This window comes from Vipera berus (assembly GCF_964194415.1).
Source record: "Vipera berus genome assembly, chromosome: 5".
NCBI lineage: Eukaryota > Metazoa > Chordata > Lepidosauria > Squamata > Viperidae > Vipera > Vipera berus.
Window position 1 is genome coordinate 35,297,490 of NC_138207.1, and position 16,688 is coordinate 35,314,177.

At 39.1% G+C, this 16,688-nt stretch overlaps 1 protein-coding gene across 3 annotated transcripts in view; it reads right to left on the reverse strand.

Moving 5' to 3' along the window:
* The window catches only part of PXYLP1 (2-phosphoxylose phosphatase 1), a 46,838-nt gene extending 31,182 nt beyond the window's left edge, over nucleotides 1–15,656 (reverse strand). Inside the window, exons 1-2 of one of the 3 annotated variants that reach the window (XM_081328919.1) lie at nucleotides 15,042–15,103; nucleotides 12,426–12,502 (exon numbers count right to left, since the gene is read on the reverse strand). The gene's annotated coding sequence lies outside the window, so the exon portion shown is untranslated. Of the gene's footprint in view, nucleotides 1–12,425; nucleotides 12,503–15,041; nucleotides 15,104–15,456 lie in introns of those variants that run through there. The other 2 variants (XM_081328921.1, XM_081328920.1) reach the window with 2 other exon arrangements.
* Between the last annotated feature and the right edge of the window lie 1,032 nt (nucleotides 15,657–16,688).

A 16,688-nucleotide genomic window follows, 5' to 3' on the forward strand; every position in this document is an offset into this window, starting at 1 on the left:
GGATAGAATCAAGATCACGTCAACTGTTAATACCGATTTACAATGCCTTGGTAAGACCACACTTTTCTAAGTTTTGGTCACCACAATGTAAAAAAGATGATGAGACTCTAGAAAGAGTAAAGAGAAGAGCAACAAAGATGATTAGGAGACTGGAGGCTAAAACATATAACAAACAGTTGATGGAATTGGGTATGTTCAGGGGTCGGCAACCTGAAACAGTGAAAGAGCCACTCAGAACCGGTTCCCTCACAAAAGAAAAAAACTGGGAGCCGCAAAGGATACACATGCGCGCGCATGCGCAAAACAACAGGCTTGACTGACAGAACAGTGGAGCCTAAGGGGATACGTGCAGCCGCCCTGCCACCTCTGCTCTCATTCACTTGCCTTTGCTTGGAAAAGCTTCTCTCTCGCTCTCATTCACTCATGTTTTGTTTGCAAAAGCTTCTCTCTCGCTCTCTCATTACCTCACTTTTGCTCTAAAAAGTCTCTTTCATGCTCTCATTCACTCACACTGCTCAAAAAACATTTCTCTCTCACTCTCATTCACTCACCAACTCAAAAGGCCAGCCGCGGCACCTCCATTGACTTCCATGGGGACGCTTGGCAATTAAAACCACTCCCGCTACTGCTGCTACTGCTAACTTTTTCACTTGCTGCTTGGTTCCGATTTAACCTGAGAATCCCCAATGTCACTGCTGGGGGTGGAGGAGGCTGCCCAGATTCGGCCTTAGCGGAAGCCAACGACAGTAGCGGTGGAGGCGGCGGTGAGAGAGACACGCTGGAGTTCTGCCGCATCTCCATCAGCCTCCGCCTCTCCCGCAGAAACAAATCCCCATGCCAGCTCTCATGGCAGCAGCAAACCCCAAGGAGCGGGCAATCACTCTGCCGGCGGCGGCTGCTGTTGGGGCGGCCTAGTGCAGTCTCCTTCTCTTTGTTTGTTTGCTTTCTGCATTTGGAATGAAGACACGAGATTTGGTGTTTCTCTGTGCCCGCTGATCAGCGGGCGCGGAGACCCATTCCCTCTGCTGAGCCATCCCAGTTGCTTGCGTTGCAGAAGGCAAGCATTTGGAAAGAAGATGCGAGATTCAGCATTTCTCCGCGCGCGCTGATCAGCAGGCACGGAGAAACGCCCATTCCCTCTGCTGAGCCATCCCAGTTACTTCCCTGGAGCACCTCCATATCTTGCAAGGGCGCACAGGGAATCTGTGTTTCTCCGCGTGCGCTGATCAGTGGGCGTGGAGAAATGCCCATTCCCTCTGCTGAGCCATCCCAGTTACTTCCCTGGAGCACCTCCATATCTCGCAAGGGTGCACAGGGAATCCGCGTTTCTCCGCACGCGCTGATGGGCGTGGAGAAACGCCCATTCCCTCTGCTGAGCCATCCCAGTTGCTTGCGTTGCAGAAGGCAAGCATTTGGAATGAAGACTCGAGATTCAGTGTTTCTCTGCGCGCACTGATCTCGCGCTCCTTACAGTCTCCCTCTCTTGAGTCTTCATCCCAAATGCAGAAAGCAAGCTGAAACAAAGAGAGGGAGACTGTAAGGAGCGCGAGATCAGCACACACGGAGAAACACCGAATCTCGAGTCTTCATTCCAAATGCTTGCCTTCTGCAACGCAAGCAACTGGGACAGCTCAGCAGAGGGAATGGGCGTTTCTCCACGCCCACTGATCAGTGCGCGCGGAGAAATGCTGAATCTTGTGTCTTCTTTCTAAATGCTTGCCTTCTGCAACGCAATCAACTGGGATGGCTCAGCAGAGGGAATGGGCGTTTCTCTGTGTCCGCTGATCAGCGGGCACGGAGAAACGCCAAATCTCGTGTCTTCATTCCAAATGTAGAAAGCAAACTGAAACAAAGAGAAGGAGACTGCATTGGGTCGTCCCAACAGCAGCCGCCGCCGGCGGAGCGATTGCCCGCTCCTTGGGGCTCACTGCTGCCATGAGAGCCGGCAGGGGGATTTGTTTCTGCGGGGGAGGCGGAGGCTGATGGAGATGCGGCAGACCTCCAACGTCTCTCTCTCGACGCCGCCTCCACCGCTAATGTCATTGGCTTCCGTAAGGCCGAACATGGGCAGTCTCCTCCACCCCAGCAGTGACCGACTCACTCACTGACCGACCCACTCACCTTTCCAGCAGTCCTCCTGTCTCTTCCTGCGCTGCCGCCATGTGCAGTCTGAGGAAGAAAAGAGGGTTGTGGGCAGTCCCACAAACCAAAGAACTTCAACCAATCAATTCAAGCTTCAATTTTTTTTTCCATGAGAAGTTTGAATTGATTGGTTGAACATTTTTAGTCCCAGGTTGTTGGGGTTTTTTTGGACTGCACATGGCAGAGGACTGGGAGCCGCAGGGGATGGCTGAGAGCCGCATGTGGCTCCGGAGCTGCGGGTTGCCGACCCGTGGTCTAGTTTAATGAAGGAAGGACAAGGGTGACATGATAGCAGTGTTCCAATATCTCAGAGGTTGCCACAAAGAAGAGGGAGCCAAACTATTCTCCAAAGCACCTCCAGGCAAGATAAGAAGCAATGGGTGGAAACTAACCAAAGAGAGAAGCAACCTAGAACTAAGGAGAAATTTCCTGACAGTTAGAACAATTAATCAGTGGAACAATCTGCCTTCAAAAGCTGTGAATGTTCCTGTTCTGTTCCAGCCTACTACCGGCCCTGCAGAAATGTCAGGAACAACCCCTTTTCAAAAGTCAATAGGCTGGAAGTAAGCCAACCAACTTTATTTACACAAATGAAACGAAACAGATCCAAAACAGAGCAAAATACTAACCACGACTAAATCAGAAGCTGTTCAAACGGTTGCCTTCAGCAACCAGCACCTCCCACACATTCCCCTTTTAAACACAGTTTCAAGGCGTGGCTTCTCTTTGCCTCCTCCCAAGGTGCCTCATTGCCTTCCTTTGTTTACTCCTGCTTGTCTGCCTCCTGCTTCGGGCATCCTTGAACAAAGCCAGCTGTGAAACATCTTCGTCCAAGCTTTCAGGCTCACACAGCTGGGTCTGAGGAGGAACCAGACGGGAGGAGCCTGGCTGAGAGCTCTGCGATGCCTCAGAACTTTCCTCTGCAGGCTCTCCAATCCCCTCCTCCTCCTCAGAACTGTCCGATTCAGCTGTCGAACCCACAGGCTGACACTGAATCACAACACTTCCAACACTGGAAATTTTTAAGAATAGACTGGACTGATATAGGATTTCCTGCCTGAGCAGCATGGGGTTGGACTAGATGACCTCCAAGGTCCCTTACAACATCATCATCATCATCATCATCATCATTATTTCATATATATTGAATGTATGTATCATTTGTTTTTGTATCCTATATAAAGACTTATCCTTCCTGAAGTCTCCAAATTTAGGAACTGTTTTTTTATCAGTTCTGCACTAATCTCAGGTGCCTAAATTTTAAAGACAACACAATGAGAAATACAGGTAGGAGTATAAATATTTACAAATATAAATATTGAACTATTAATGAATTCATTCAACATTTTTCCAAAGCATTCTAACTACATGAACCTGAACATTAACAACCATACACTAAGTGAAAAACATACATTTTTGTTAAATAATGTTAAAACACGAAGGAGAAATTCTTATTTAAGAGTATATATGATAAGGAAATTTTCCAGAAAAGAAAAACATACAAAAGCAAATTAACTAATTATTCAGATGTATAAATTTAAAGTAGATATATAACAGCTTATTAGAGAAATTCAATTATATGACTGAACAGTTTACACACACGTTTTTCAACTGGGTACCTTCTAATAGAGTGCCCCCAACATCTTGGGCACCAGAGATCGGTTCCATGGAAAGAGGTTTTTCCGCGAACTGGAGGGGGCATGGTTTTGTGTGCTGTCTGCATCCCGCGGATGGGGCTTCGCTTGTTTGCGCAGCCTGGGTTCTGGCATGCAGCAGACTGGTGCTGGTCCGGGGACCAGGGTTTGGGGACCCCTATTCTAATATATATTAGATGGATACTACAGAATTTTAAATTCAATACATACTGTCAGCAACAATTTGGAAAACACTAAATTACACAAAGAAGAATGGTTATTTTTTTCAAGCATATTGTGGAAAAAATGAGGAAATATGAATATTATGAATGTAGCTCTATGATCTTTAGAAAGATATGCCAAAATCAGAATGCTCATTGTCCCCATCACTTGTAATTAGAAGCTTCCTCTATCCCAGCCTAGCAATTGTAAACTGGAGGTATAAAAAGGAACTCATAAGGGAGGGAGACACTTCTTCAAGCGATCTGGTCTCATGAAGCTAATGGGTGACCCTAACAAAGGTTGTCTTTCGTTGCTTACAAATGTATGTGTATGCACAAACTACTCATCAGCTAATACCACAAGAAAACTGAACTCACATGCAAACATTTAGTCCCTCAACAGTCAGGAATGCCTTCTAGAATACATGGCTGCTTTAATGAAGGATACATCTGTTTTACAAAGTCCCCAAGTTGCTACTTTTAACACTTTTTAATTGAAACAAAAGCCTAGATCATATAGAGCACTCTGTATTGAAGGGAGAATGTTATAGTCACATAGCTTTGTATATTTAAATAATTGCCAGACCTGTGGTTGATCTAATCACATCAAAGATGTCATAACTAGATTGAAGCACACAGGCATGGAAAATTACTATGTTACGAAAGTAGATAACAACACCCACTTTCACTCATCATGTAAAAACAGTATTTGACATTTTCAAAGAGCCCATTCATTGTACAACCACTTTAAAATATCAACTGCTGGTCTCAAACAAAAGTTAAACATATTATTATAATGAATCATTGCAACAACTTTAACATATTGGCTTAGTTCCAAAATAATCCTTTTTTCAGTATACCATCTGAAGTAATTGTACTTATCAGGGATGAGAGCTCAAAGTGTTTGTCCAGGATTATTGGAATTTAAAAAGATAAATGGTAGCCCACTAGGATGTACTGAAACTCTTACTGGAAACTACACACAGTTGCTTTATATGCACAGCACCTAAAAATATCTTTTAAAAACTTTAGGAAGGATTCAGATAGCTCCTGAATTTTCCACCATCAGGACAGCAAGTATGATAACCAATGTGCAGTAATCTTTTGCTGACACAGTAGGGCTGTTTTATTTCATAAGCTTATGTAGTGGGGCTAGGGAAGAAATGTGAAGGATGACCAGAGAACATTTTTTCCAAAATATTCTCATATGTACTAGCCTGATTACTAAATGGGAAAATTTGAACAGAGGTCTTGTCTCAAGCATGGATTTTAGCACATATCCTCAATCCTTACCCTTTTAAAGACAGAAAAATGGATTTCTTTCTTTAAAGGACCAAAGCAAAATTCTGGAGAAAGAGTGCAAGTACCTGACTTGGGAAAGCAAGTGTGGGTACTATCTCTCCACCAGCTCTGTTGAATAAATATAATTATTCCAAGAAACTAGGGGAGTCAAGGGGCAAAGAAGCAGAGGACTTTAATTTGGGATTTAGGCTATCTCTAAAATTCAGATTGCACATTGGTTAGAAAACAGCCAGGAGTTCGATCCTGACCAGCTCAAGGTTGACTTGGTCTTCCACCCTTCTGAGGACCCAGATTGTTGGGGGCAATATGCTGACGCTGTAAAGCTCTCAGAGTGTGCTATAAAGTTCTATGAATAAGTATATGTGTAAGTGATATTGTTATCGCTACATGTTGCATACATTTTTAATTTTTTCATCTCTGTGTGCAACATTATTCTAATTTTGATTTTTCTGCACATGTAGGTCATTCTGTGTAATTTCAGGCTGAGTTCAAGATTTACTTTTCTCTTTTGGAGGAGATGATATATAACTATAGGGTTTCCTGCCTGAGCAGGGGGTTGGACTAGATGACCTCCAAGGTCCCTTCCAACTTCTTCTTCTTCTTCTTCTTCTTCTTCTTCTTATTATTATTATTATTATTATTATTATTATTATTATTATTATTATTATATTATTATTATTATCTTAAAAGTTCTATCTCTCCCAAGTTGCTAATTATAACAAAGTATCATCTTCTTTTAGTCTGCAAATATCTTACACATTAGGCTTTATATACATTTTGAATTTATTTATTAAAGTTTTATTTTATGCCCACTTTGATGTCAGAGTAGGGGTAATGCCCAGTCACATATATTTACACTATAAGAACTAGAACTGCATTACAGAAATTATTTTTTCCTATTTTATGCTTGATTTGCCAGAAAGACAGTATATAATGTAGACCTCCTACAGTATATTTCTCATAAACTAAGATTAGGGGGGAATACTAGATGAATTATTCATCAACAGGTGGTTGCAGCAGTAACTACATCACACAGGAGGCAGGCTTAGTTTAGACTCACTTTAGCTTCTGGAAAAAGTTATCTGAAAGAAATAGGATTAACTCTTAAATATTAATATCCCATAATGATTTGTCCTATATCATCAGCATACTGTTATTGCTTTTAAAGGATATGCCTTTGGTTCCAATGCATTTATTAGAACTGTTCCCCAGAGCATCATTGACCGTTCCAGAAATACAGTATATCCATTCCACTACCATCCATATTATTTTCTTTTAAGTCATATTTAGATAGACAATTAATCTACTAAAGCCATCCTACTTATTATTGCCAACAGACCACACAATTGTTGTACATAGATGACTGCAGATGTATGAATCAAGTCAAAATAAGATCATTATTATTTCTGTATTCATACAGGAGGCCAATTGATTGGGAAGAAAATATTAACGACTACAGATAAAAGTCAGTTTGGTCCAGTAAATTAAGGTACTGAATTAGTAGGGGGAAAGCCCTAATTCTAGTCCTGCAGGACTTTGGGCCAGTTAGGAAGAAAGCAATGGTAGACTATTTCTGAAAATGCTACCTAGAAAACTACATGATCCTTGTAGTTGCCAGGAGTGTAATTTGCAGGCAAAAAAGAAAAGAAAATTTACAATTTTTTCTAGTCAGACATTAACAGTTTAATTTTTTCCTACTGCAACTGAACTTAGACATTGTGCTCTATGTCATTATTCTGGTTCTATGCCAGGGGTAGGCAACCTCGGCTCTTTTATGTCAGCTATGCTGACTCAGGAATTCTGGGAGTTGGTCCATGAGTCATAAAAGAGCTGAGGTTGCCTACCCCTGTTCTTAGATAGTTCTTGACTTAAAACCACAATTGAGCCCAAATTTCTGTTGCTAAGCGAGACAGTTGTTAAGTGAGTTGTACCCCATTTTACAACACTTCTGGGCACAGTTGTTAAGTGAATCACTGCAGTTGTTAAGTTAGAAACATAGTTAAGTGAATCTGGCTTTCCCATTGACTTTGGTTGTCAGATGGTCGCAAAAGATGATAACATGACCCTGGGACACTGATCACATGACCATGGGGATGCTACAACAATCATAGGTGTGAAAAAATATTAAGTCAATTTTATCAGTGTCGTTATAACTTCAAACAGTCACTAAATGAACTGTTGTAAGTTGAGGGCTACCTGTAATGTACTATAAGTTGTTTTGTATACTTAATGTCCTTAAATATCTCAGAGCACTTCCAGCATATCTTTGATAAACTCATATATTTAAAGGTATTCCTCTTTCTCATGATTCCATTTTCCTTTCTCATACTATTATTTGTATTTGCATTTCTCATCTTTAACCACAATGTCCCATAAATAAATTTCCTATAGATTCAAAACCCTATAAAATACCTTGTATGCACCAGGCACCTTCAATTAAACAATATCATCTCTCTGGATCCCAAAACACTTTCTCTGTAGCAGTCCCCACCCTCTAAAATTAGGTTCACTCTGAAATCCAGACAGTGCCCATTGTACTGTTGTTTAGAACAGCTGTGGAAATCTTTTCATCCAGACTTTCCATAGGATATAAGGCAGACCTCTCACTTCATTGTGCTTGCAATGTATCTTTTTAAATACAATTTCTTCTTTGTTGTGAGCTATCTAGAGTCATTAAAAATGTAATGATTTATTATCATAAGATATTATGGTTATTATGATTATCTCTTTGTGTAAGAAAAATAATAAAACACCCAGTTGCAAAAGGACAAAAAGCTTTTTTTCTGCAGGTAAAAATTCAAAAGCTATGATACAAAGGACTAAAATAACAATAACAAAACAACCTAGAGAACATTCTTAGGATCATGTTATACTTTTCCATAGTACATCCTCTACAATTCTGGAATCACACTTTCATGGGTCTGTGAAGTTTAGCCTAACGCAAATTCTATTTCCAATTTTGAGAAAAGATTCAATACATAACAAGTAGAGAAAAATTTCTTATGGTGAAGACATGTAAAATGTGTGGTATTTTAATATAGCTGAAGAGTAGCCATATTTCTTATAATGACAAAGTAACATAAGGATTGTATAATAGTTTGAAAGTACTATTTAGTAACTGGATTCCTAAAATACCAAGCTTTAAATCTTTTTCTATTTCTGGTTTTTTTGTCAGCTGACAATACGGTCATGTCTATGATCAAGTAACTTGTTCAAGCTGGCCTTCTCACCTTGATTCTACATCTCAAATTTCCTACATATGAAATATTAACATATCATAAATCTCCTGAAAAGCTGCTTTTAAAATCTAGTGAAATATATTTTCAATGTTCATTTCCAAAGGCTCCTCTGTGATTTCCTTTCATCTTCATTTTATAAGCTACTGAATAAAGTCCATTGTTTCATTTGCACTATGGAGAGCGCAAATTTATTGGGGAAAAAGTTGGATGATTAAGGAGAAAAGTTGGAAGTTGGCCATTTTCCATAATAAAAAATATTTGTAGTTTTTGCCTACAGTACAATAAGTGAAAGGTTAATGTAGTTCAGCTTTATTTTAAATCCTGAAGACATCACAAATATAAAATTTAAGGGATTTGTTTTTTTTTCTAAGTCAGTAGTAAGAGGCCTCAAAATCAAGAAAATGATTAGGAAAAAAGATAAAAAATGAAAACATGCTATATTTTTTCTGCTACTTTGATAAAACATAATAAACACATTAGCCAGGAAATGAGACACAGAAAATGATGAGGTGATTTCTTTTTTCAAACTTTGAAAAACTATTTCATCTTTTTATGATTAAATTGAAAAAAATAATTATACTGCTGTAAGCTGTAAATTCAATTTTTCCCCCTCCAAATAGTTTACTAACATAATCCACTATCACTGTTGAACAAAAATAATGTATAGTAACACAAATCATTTTATATCACACAACAGAAATTTAACGAATTCTACCTGCATTACCTGACCCACTTCAGGGTTGAAACATTACCCAAACTGAAGGAGAATACCTGAACAAATTAATCCAAGAGGGAAGGGAAGGAATGGAAAGTTTGATAGAGATCAAGCAAAAATTGATCAATAAAAAAGGGAAAGAGAATTATGTCCATTATAATTGTAGTAAAACAACTTGTCAGTCTATGTTTGATTTGGAACCTTATACTAATTAAATATTCGTCAAAGCAGCAGTCTGTGAAAAAAGAATGCTGCATAACATCGATTTCCCATTGTAGCTGTTAATATCACTCAAAATATATCTGGGATAGAATGTTTATTTTTTCTTTGTCTCGTTTCCAAGACAAACACAATCTCAGGAAATGTAAGGTATTAATCAAGGGTCTAGTTTTTGCTCTTCAGGTGAAACTGGTAAGAAAGAGTTAAGTAATTCAAAGTAAAGCTTCCTTCAAGTTGATCAGAATAGAATAGAATAGAATAGAATAGAATAGAATAGAATAGAATAGAATAGAATAGAATAGAATAGAATAGAATAGAATAGAATAGAATAGAATAGAATAGAATAGAAGCTGGAAGGTACCTTGGAGGTCTTCTAGTCCAGCCCCCCCCCCCCCCGCTTAAGCAGGAAAACCTATAGCAACTCAAGACTGTCTAGCCTCTTCTTAAAAATCTCCAGTGATGAAGCGCCCACGATTTCTGGAGGCAAGCTGTTCCACTGGTTAATTGTCCTCACTGTCAGGAAGTTTCTCCTTAATTCTAAGTTGCTTCTCTCTTTGCTCAGTTTCCAACCATTGTTTCTTGTCCTGCCTTCTTCTGCTTTGGTGAATAGTGACCCCCTCTTCTTTGTGGCAGCCCCTCAAATACTGGAATACTGCTATCATGTTGCCCGTTTCTTTTTTTCTTTAGACTAGCCAAACCCAATTCCTGCAGCCATTCTTCATATGTTTTAGTCTCCAGGCCTCTGATCATCTTAGTTGCTCTTCTCTGATTTTTTTCCAAACTCTCAACATCTTTTTTGTCATATAGTGACCAAAACTGGCTGGGGTATTCCAGGTGTGGTCTTACTAGGGTTTTATAAAGCGGTACTAATACTTCACGTGATCTTGATTCTATTCCTCTGTTTATACAACCCAGGATTGTATTAGCTTTTTTGGCAGTGGCTGCACACTGCTGGCTCATGGTTAAGTGATCGTCCACTAGGACTCCAAGGTCCCTCTCACAGTTACTGTTTTTAAGCCAGGTCTCACCCAGTCTATACTCGTACCTTTGATTTTTCCTGCCTAAATGTAAAACTTTGTTTTTCTCCACACTGAAACTCATTTTGTTGGACAGAGCCCATTGTTCAAGTTTGTCAAGATCGTTTTGGATCCTGAGTTTGTCTTCTGGGGTATTGGCTACTCCTGCCAGTTTGGTGTCATCTACAAATTTGATGAGTTCCCCTTCAATTCCCTCATCTAAGTCATTTATGACGATATTGAAGAGTACTGGGCCTAAGACGGAACCTTGTGGTACCCCACTGCTTACTTCTCTCCATGTGGATGTAGTGCCGTTGAGGACTACTCATTGAATAGAGTTTGTCAGCCAGCTACAGATCCATCTGGTGGTGATGCTGTCTATTCCACCTTTTTCTAGCTTACAAAGGAGTAGGTTATGGTTTACCTTACCAAATGCCTTACTGAAGTCTAAGTATACTATGTCCACAGTATTTCGCTGGTCTATTAGTTTAGTCACTTTATCAAAGAATGTAATAAGACTTGTTTGGCATGATCTGTTTTTGACAAACCAGTGCTGGCTACTAGTTATAACTTTGTTTGCTTCTAGTTGTTTGCAGATCTGTTTTTTGATTATCTTTTTCAGGTATTGATGTTAGACTGATTGGTCTGTAGTTTCCTGGGTCCGGTTTTTTCCCATTCTTGAAGATGGGAACTATATCAGCCCTTTTCCTGTCCTCAGGTATTTCCCCGGTGCTCCAGAGTTTTTGAAAGATATGGTGCAATGGTTCTGAGATAACATCTGCCATCTCCTTCAGAACTCTGGGATGTAATCTGTCAGGTCCTGGTGATTTATATTTGTTAAGGTTGGATAGGTGTTCCCTTACCATTTTGTTGCTTATTTTAATTCTTAATCTTAATGAGTTCATGGACATATCCATGTAATTTGCTTGGCAACAATATAGAAAAGAATTACTATGGCTTTCTACCACTTTCTTTCCAAAATTTCTAGTGGTTTCCCATCCAAGAAACAACCATTCTCAACACAGATTGCCTAACAAATTGTGATGGAATATACACCAGAATGGGGTGGGATTCCGGCAAGAGGACCAAGGTTTTTCAGGGAGGCAGCACAATCCAGAGAAAAGCCCAAATTAAGAAACTGAGTAGTATGTATTGGGCAGGGAAGTAGTAGTTCAGGGAGTCATATCCTATACATCTCCCAGGGGTTATCTATTAGGTTAGAAAGTTATATCTGCACTGTGACAAGATTCTATCCATTAGGTATAAACAAATAAAGAACTAGACTCATTTGGATTGCACTAGGTAGTCTTTGGGCATAGGCTTGACACAAGCCCAGTCAAGACTGTCATAGAATGCTCCTTCCTGAGACAATAAATACAATTATTATAATAAAAAGAGCTAATGTGGAAATTTATCAATCAGCCAAAATCCAAAATCATTTTCTTTACAAAGGGAAAGCCAAATGAAGAAATACAAATGTAAATCTAGTTCTTGGTTTACTATCCAGGGCCTTTCAGGTTTCTTGAAGTTCATTTCCTATTAGCCCCTGCTATCATGACTGAAGGAAAAGAATTGTGTAGGTGGTAGTTAACATCTAAATGATACTGTATTATTATTATTATTTTTGTTATATGCATTGTAAGATATCAAATAACTTGATGCTGATTTAAGAAAGTCAGCTTTAATAAAGGAGTGCCATTTAAAAGTTATATGAAAATAGCACACAAACATTTTAAATTACTAAAATTTTAAAATTAGCTGAGCGATAGTCTCAAATAAATGAAACAACTATGTTTAGAGTTTGTAAAAGGAATTACCACAGCTAAATTGCTATTGCAATGCATTCCTAAGAATCTGCTTTGTAAATCATTTTAAGCATATGTTCACAAGTATGCTCAACAACTTCAAAGGTCTAATAACTATGCAGTTATACATACTGTGCATATCCTTGAGAAGTATTAGGATGCTTCCAGGAGAACCTTCAAAAAGCATTGTGAAGAAATTCTGTTTTTTTCTTTCATGAGGAAATATGAAAAGAATATAAATGGGGAATATTGCCTGAAACTGATACTGATATCTATGAATAAGGAATAAAGAAGGGTGACTGTACAAGTGTCTGAATTAGTTATAATTAAGTAACTTCCTTGAGTAAATGTGATTTATTGCAGAATTCACAATGTATCCCAATGAATAAAAGTAAATAAATAGGAAACCACATTAGACTATTTAAACAGAGAATATGTGAAATATGTTCTCCAAGTAGTGCCTTTCACCTGCTTTGAAAAATTATAATTAAGGCTTGACTTGCTGTCCAGTAAAAACTACCCATTTTTTACCCTAATCCTCCTTTGTGTTACTGAATGAGACATTAAGAATAAAGACATTCATCAATTCTATTGTAGACATGAATTTGTAGACATGAAGCAGACCAAGAAAGGAAATTAGATGATAATATGGTCTGAATTACTTCAAATTACAGTACCATAGTGATATCATATTTTTATAGTTTCCAGGGATCTTTAAAAAACAAAAAAACAGCACATTCTGTTTTGAGAAGAAAACTATTTCTGAATGCTATCCTATATGACATCTTATATAAAGCCCATATCATCAAGACAAATGTTAATTCAGAACAAATATATCTAGACCAGGGGTGTCAAACTGCCAACCCACAGGCCAGATGTGTCATGCCAAAACTGCGCCCACCCCATTGCCGGCAATGGAAAACAAGCCGTGATATGACACCAGTGGTCTAGACCATTCCCTGTAGTAAAAAATAATACAATCCATAATCGCATCATTCTTGTTCAGCATAAATATGTATAATAGTTCTTAAAAGCACTGCCAGACAGAAAGTGTTACTCATACATTCAGCACAATAATTGTTATCAATTGCAATGCTGTTTACTACATCCATTGAGTCCATTGATTTCTTCTAAGACCAATAAAGGTTTTAAAAAATGAAGCAAAGCTAAAAGCAGGAGCCATACAGTCTCTTTTTGGAAGACTAGCATAACCTGAACTATGTCACTCACTTTTAAGTACTTCCAAAAGCTTTTTTGGACTTTTGCACCAAGTCCACACATATATGAAAGGTGTCACTGGTAATGGATTATAATTGTGAGGACTGAAGCTTGGAAGCAAGGAGCCTAGGCAGACAGTGCCATGCTCAAAATACTGTACATGTGTCTTCAATGCACAAGGCCAAAAGACTTTAAATCTCTGGATCTGATAAAAATAAGGTTTAATTCCTAGCTCTTATAGTAACTTTATTTCCTAATTTTAGATTCTTATCTAGTCTAGTTTTGTCCCTGAGTCTTAACATAGCTACTACCAAATGCATGTTTGGGTTTCTAGAGAGTTTATACTTTGGACTTTAATAAAACTCAGTCATCCTGATTGAGATCTTTGTATGGTTCAAAATAACAATAGTAATCCATCCGTCTAACCATTTCCTTGTTGATAAGGAAATGGGTGATTTATGTTATCTTTCTTTCCACATCATTTTTTTCTATTTTATCTATCAATCTCTATCTCAGGTATTAATGAAGGTTGTTTTGAATAATTTGATATTTTTAAAAACATAGTTTTCTCTGTGCCAGTGATATATCATGAAATAAATTGCCCCTTTAATTCCAAGAATTAAAGCAAGAAGCCTTAAAGAAGGCTCAAATTTTGCCATAACCTTCAATAACACTGTTTCAGTTTTCTTGTTTTACATCTCTTATTTTATACATCTCTTATTTTTATATGATATCTTTACTATCCTTTATAAGCTGCCCAGAACCATTCAGAGTGGGTGACATACATATTTTCTATATATTTAAATAAAACTCAATTTTTATATAGAAACAATTTATGTGTGATAGATGGTAATAGAAATTACTTATATTCTGAAACTTCAGAACCGAGAATATCAATCACCTCAATGAGCAAACTGAGGAATAAAAACACAACTAGGCTATGGAACAAGAGTCCTTATCATGAAACTACTTAACCCAGTTAAAACAAAAAGCTTTCAGATACCATCAGTAATAAAGCATTTATTAAAACATAAACATAAAAATAAACTATTATGCTATAGTTTATAGCTTAAATGATTTCCCTGCAAGAGACAAAGTCTCCTGCAACCATGGCATTGATGGGACTCTGAATAAATGTTTGCTCCCTATCAGATACTGATTGCATAATTTCCCCTTCGGCAAATAATCTTACTACATCAGGAAATTCACAATAACCTGGACGACACCGCTGCAGAGTATGTCAATTAAATACTAATTTGATTATTTTCTATTCACTTGGGTTACCTATACCCAACCTGAAAGTAACTTACATTTCTTGAGTCAATTGTAGTAAAATGTGAATAGATTTCATGAAGGCTTTTATAGCATGGTAAGACAATTTGGGGTATGCAAAGGGGGGCAGACAAAGAGGGTTCAGTGCAGGCAACGGTAAAGTCCACCCGCAGTGATCCGATACTCTACGAAGTATCACCAGAAGTGCGGAAGGATGCGCTTTTCTTGGTGCTTTTTTCTCCACCCAACCCGTAGTACCTGTGGAAGGAGATCCTCACCGGGTAAACGATAAAGATGAGCTACGTGGGAAAGACGGATCTGCAGAAAAGAAACAGGCGGTTTGGATGGCGCACAATAGGGCATACCAGTCAGAAAACAACGAAACGGATCGGAAGCAAGGGAACGCGTAGCCGCAGCTTGGCACAGCGGACAGAAAGCGGCTGCCTCCGGAGGCGTGGGAAAGAAGGAGCCGCCGCCACGCTGGAGCCCAAACAGAGCGGGCTGCCTTTGCGCTCAGCTGGAACGGAATTGGCCAAGCTATCCTGCTTCGTGGCTGCGGTGGGACGGGCGAAGGGAAAAGCCGTCGATGAAATGTCTCGCCGAGCCAAGGGATGGCGGGCACCGACTGTTCGCATTCCAAGAAGCGAAAAGGACCTCGGGTATCGGCACTTACGCTTCGGCTTCTACCTACCTTCCTCGCTTCAAGATAGGATCCCGCGCCGCTCAGCCAGCGCCGCCGCTTCCACCAGGCAGCTGCTCTTTCCCGCCCTCCCTTCTTGGCTCGTGGTTTTTCGGCTTTCTGTTCCGCCGCCGCCGCCGCGGCGCGAGCATTAACTTGAGGCAGCCTTGTTGCTTTGCACGCCGAGCTTCGCCTCTTCCTCCCTTCCATTGGTCGTTTTCCAAAGTCCTCGACAGCGCCCCCTAGTTTGCATCCACGCTGTGGCAAAGAATGACGTATGCCTCCGCGATTCTCTTTCGAGTTGCTTTTGTCAGAGATTCTTCGCGCGGAAAATGGGGGAGGCGTGTCACGCCGAGATTGGTCCGTACAGGCCCCTGTCTGCCAAGGCGAAAGTTCCTGCTTTATGACGCGTCAATGCTGAGGACGTTGGCGTCGTTTTAATGCAATAGTTTGGCACAAAGGAGTTTAATCCTTGACGTTGAGGAAGTGGGCGGAGAAAGAGAGATGGACAACGTGGAAAAAAATTGGATTAAAAACAGAAAAACCTGGCCATAAACGGTTCAAATTTTATTATTTATCAAAATACAGAAATACAAAGAGAAATGAAAATAATAGGAAAATAGGGGAGGAAGCGGAAAAAGTATAGGGAAAAGAAAAAAAGAAAAGCATTGTCTTACAACTCTTTTTGGCGCAATAAAAATATATAATCTCAACTTTTACATAATATATACTAACCATTTCTATAACAACAAACCTGTCTAATCACAAAACCCGAAATCAACATTTCATTTTTCCACCTCAAGTACAATGTTGAAAAGCATTGCCAGGTAGAAATAAAATTAATTGTATTCTTGGTTTTAATCAAAGCAGTCAATTTCACCATCTCTGCTAAGTCCATCAACTTTTGCAGCGGTTGTGTGAATCAAGGATCCTTCCATTTTTGTGCAGCGTATCCTTGCTGCTGTCAGCATATATAATCAAAATTCCATTTTTTTTCAAGTTCTTTATCCATTAAGCACAAAAGGAAAGTCTCTGGTTTTATCTTTATATTCACTTTAAGAATCTTCTGTATTACTCCAGGATTTCTTTGCTTTATCCCAAGTCCATCATAAATGAACGTAAAGTTCCTTCTTTACGTTTATATTTCCAAATTCATTTGGAGTATATTTATACAATAACCATTTATCTGGTGTTAGATACCAATGGTACATCATCTTATAAAATTT